This window comes from Chrysochloris asiatica, unplaced genomic scaffold, assembly GCF_000296735.1.
Source record: "Chrysochloris asiatica unplaced genomic scaffold, ChrAsi1.0 scaffold00007, whole genome shotgun sequence".
NCBI classification, from domain to species: domain Eukaryota; kingdom Metazoa; phylum Chordata; class Mammalia; order Afrosoricida; family Chrysochloridae; genus Chrysochloris; species Chrysochloris asiatica.
Genome location: NW_006408525.1, coordinates 11,294,963 through 11,299,285, shown reverse-complemented (window position 1 = coordinate 11,299,285; position 4,323 = coordinate 11,294,963).

The following is a 4,323-nucleotide window of genomic DNA, read 5'->3' as shown; positions in this document are numbered from 1 at the left end:
GCCAAAAGAACAAACCAATCTATGTTGGATGAAGTACACCCTGGAAGCCAGGATGGCCAGACTTTGTCTCTCAGACTTCAGACATATTGTCAGGAAGGACCAGTCCCTGGAGAAAGATACCATTTTTGGTACAATGGAAGGTCAGAGAAAAAGAGGAAGACACACAAGATGGACTGGTACAGTGGCAACAGCAATGGGCTCAAATGTAACAATGATTGTGAGGTTGGCGCAGGACTGGGTAGTGTTTCGTTCTGTTGTGTATAGGGTCGCTATGAGCCAGTACCACCCTGATGGCACCTAACAACAACAAACAATCAACACTCATGGAAGCAGAGGTCAAGAAATCAAACAATGGATTGCACTGGGCAAATGTGCACAAGACCTCTTCAAAGTATCCAAGAGCAAAGATATCCATTTGAGGATGAAGGGGCACCTGACCTCAGCCAAGGTATTTTCAATTGCCTCATATGCATGTGAAAGTTGGACAACGAAGAAGGAAGACCATCGAAGAATTGATGCACTTGAGTTACGGTGTTGGAGAAGAATATTGAAAGTACCATGGACTTCCAGTAGAACAAACAAATCTGTGTTGGAATAAATATAACCAGAATACTCCTTACAAGCAAGGAGGGTGAGACTTCATTTCTCATACTTTAGACATATTATCACAAGGGACCCGTGCCTGGAGAAGGACATTATGCTTGGTAAAGTGGAGGGGTCAGTGAAAGAGAGGAAGACCTCCAATGAAATGGACTGACACAGTTGCAGCAGTAACAAAATTGTTAGAAATGTGGACATAGAATGTGCTTCTGGTGAGGTTTTAAAAGAAAACGATGAAGATGAGAGTGGGCAATGGAGGAAGAGAAATACTTTTGATGCATTAGCAAAGAACTTGTCTGAATTACACTCAAATGTTTGGTGGAAGGTAGAACTTCTAAGTGATGAACTAGACTATCTGTCTGATGAGATTCGTAAAGCAAGATCTGAAAAGGTCTGCATGGTTTCTCTTGCCATTTATAGTAAAACGCAAGAGGAAAGAAACAGATTTTAAATGGACTGTGGAAAATGAAAGGAAAACAGATTTGAACATTTCTGTTGTACAAACTAAGGACATGTCTACATACTCTTTTCTTAAAGAGATTACGTCTGGAATTGATGGATCCAACCAACTACCATAGCAGAGAATGCATCAGCTTAGACTGACGGGAACAGAGACAGAATGAAAGGAAAGAATGCTATCTGCATCTTAGGGTTCTACATGCAGAACCCAGGCCAAAAGGGCTACAACTGCTGTACTCCAAGAAAAGAAAGAGTTCACTCGTTGAGCAGTTCAGAGATCCACAGAACTGCTGGAAGGAGAATGGGAAGTAGGACCTTCTCAGTGTCAAAGTGTGGAGCCACAGTTTCCTGGATCTCAAAGGGTGCGGCCACAGTCGCCTAGGTTTCAAAGAGTCACATCTTCACCAACTTGGTCCCAGAGTGGGGGACTGTCGTTAAGGTGTGCCAGGGGGATGGGTCCTCTACCCAGAGCTGAGAGTGTAGGCCTGCCATTTGAAAGGGGCAGAAAATCAGGTCTTGCCAGGTCCAAGGGTGTAGGGTCATCACTCAGATAGGTAAGAACTATGGGGCAGCCCAAAAAAGCAGGAGCTGAGTTGCCTGGTAGGCGGAGCTGAAGCCCAGGCTGAGGGATCTCCACCCAGAATCCACAGGATGGGGCCACTGGCCAGTTGGTCTCAGAGAACAGAGGATTATTTTCAAGCTTTGAGAGCTAATATAAATTGTTCTGCTGGGTTTGGGACTTGCTTGATACCCATTTTCATTTGTATTGGAAATGTCTGCCTTGTGACTGTTCCACCATGGTACTTAGGAAACAGAGGGAAATTTATTCTCAATTTTACAGGTTCACAGATGAAGAGGAATTTTTGTCCCAGGATGAAATATACCTAAAGTCTCACCCATATTATATCTAGGTGATTCAGATAAGAATCTGGACTTGAATCTTTTGGGATGGTATGATGGAGTGAATGTGTTTTACATGTGGCAAGGAAATTAATTTTGAAGGGTCAAAGGGTAGAATGTTATAGATGATGTCCTCCAAAAATATGTGTTGTAAATTCTAACCTCTATTTATGTAGTTCTGGTGTGGCATTGTAGGATAAGCATCGGATCACCACAAGATTGGTTTGAATTGCAAGGTCGGCAATTTAAACTCACCAGCCTGCTCCTCATGAACCAACTCAGGGCAATTAACAACAGCAATACCTAGTGCTACAATCTCATTTGGGAATGCTTGTCTTGGTAGGATTAATATACGGTATGTCTTGAGTCAATCTCTTTTGAGCTATGTTGCTATTGTTATTGTTATTGTCAAGTGCTATGGAGTTAGTTCTGACTCGCGAGTGACCCTGTGTAGGGTTTCCGAGGAGCTGGTGAGTTTGAACCACGAACTTTGTGGTTCAATCTCACCTTGAGGTCGAGTGCTTATCCTATGGTGACACATAAAAGAGATTAAACAACTGAACAGAAAAGAGAGGAGACAAAATAGATGCCAAGACACATGGAGATCTCCAAGACAGCAAACACTGAAGAGACAAAGACCTTACTCCAGCGTTGTCAGAGAGAAAGCCTTCTCCTAGAATCCGTGCTCCAATGTTGAACTACTAGTCTCCAAAATAAATGTTTGCTAAAGCCATTGCAATATTTTCGTTATAGCAGCACTAGATAACTAAGACAGTGCACATGTTCTTGTTTCCAAGGCAAGGTAGAGTTAGCAACCTCACCAGATTCTCAAAGAGGTCCATGACCCCAACCGGAACCCCCAAATTCTCCCCAAGTCCCATCACCATCCCTAGACCATCCTAGGTCAGGTCTCCCTCCTATTCGCAATATACCTTGTCTCCTGGCTCCTTCTACTTGCAGAGTGGAGGGCAAGATGATTTTACACCCAAGTCTCCTGTACATCCTCCAGCCTCCTGGGGCATGAGTTAGGTAGGCTTCACCCAGTAAAGTCTCTTCTTCATCAGGTAGATTGATTCCACTCTCCACTGAAGGGGAAGTCACAACTTCATCCATCCCCAAGAACACAGCAGGCCAAATTTCACTCTCATCCCACGTGGATCAAACCTCCCTGAGAAAACTCCAGGTGATCTCTTTTGTATACACCTGATTGTGGTTACGTATCGGGCTGCGAACCTTAAGGTAGCGGTTCGAAACTACCATCCGCTCCGCGGGAGAAAGATGAGGCTTTCTACTCCCGTAAAGATTTACAGCCTCGAAAACCCTGTACAGGGTCGCTATGAGTCGGAACCGACTCGATGGCACTTAACAACAACAACAAGGCTGTACCACACAGAAGTATGCCTGGCAAAAAAGGAAACTTCTCCCTAAGTCCTTTCTCCTGGGCCAGGTGACCAGGTTGCAAGATAACCAACCTCTGAGCCTCTCACTCTCTACTCTCATCAAAAAGAAATGAGGAAAAACTAACCACCCTCATCTGTCTAACACAAATCCCTTTGCAGCTGTTAAAATTTCAGTGTAAGTTTTCTGGAAATAAAACTTTTTTTATTTTTATTTTTTTAAGAACTGAAATGGGCAAGCTAGTGCTAGGTGTAGGGCGACGACAAGACAAAGATGAAAATGCAGAAACGGCACAAAGGCACATACCAACCCCCTGGAGCTTAGCGCCCAGGGCACAAGGAGCTGGTGGGGCGGGGTGCAGGGGCGGGGACACAGCGTTCTGAACTTTCCCGGTCGAGCCGCCGGCAGATGCAGCTCCCAGGGGACGGGGTGGGACTAGGAGAGTCAGTACCGACCTCTGACATCTGAGGGGGCAGGAAGCGAACCTCCCTTCCCCCTAAAAGGAGCTCTGCTCCCAGCAGGACCCCCGCCTGCTCGTCACCGCCTAGCCTGCGCCCCCAGGCCTGGGCAAAGCCGGGAGGGTCGCCTACACAAAAGTGGGAGCGGCCCAAGAAGAGTCTTAGGGCCTCGCTTCCTTGACTGGCACCGCCCGCCCGCGACTAGTCCTCTAATCCCGCGGCCCGGCGCCCAGTCCCATAGGCACCCGGATGCCCCCCAAGTCAGGGCCTGGGAGGCGGTGGGGACTCGGAAAGAAAGGGAGGGCCGCGACCTGCCACACGCGGTTGGGGCGGCACGGGCTTCCGAAGCCGTGGCGGCAGGACCGGGAATCAAACTCGCGACAGCCGGGTCTTCCCGGCGGCGCCTCGGCGTTTGGTTCCGAGAAGGTGGGGGTGCCAGGCCGACGGGACTGCGCGGGGTGCCTGCGGGCTCCCGCGCGGGAAGGAGAGGGAGGGTCTTACCGAGCAG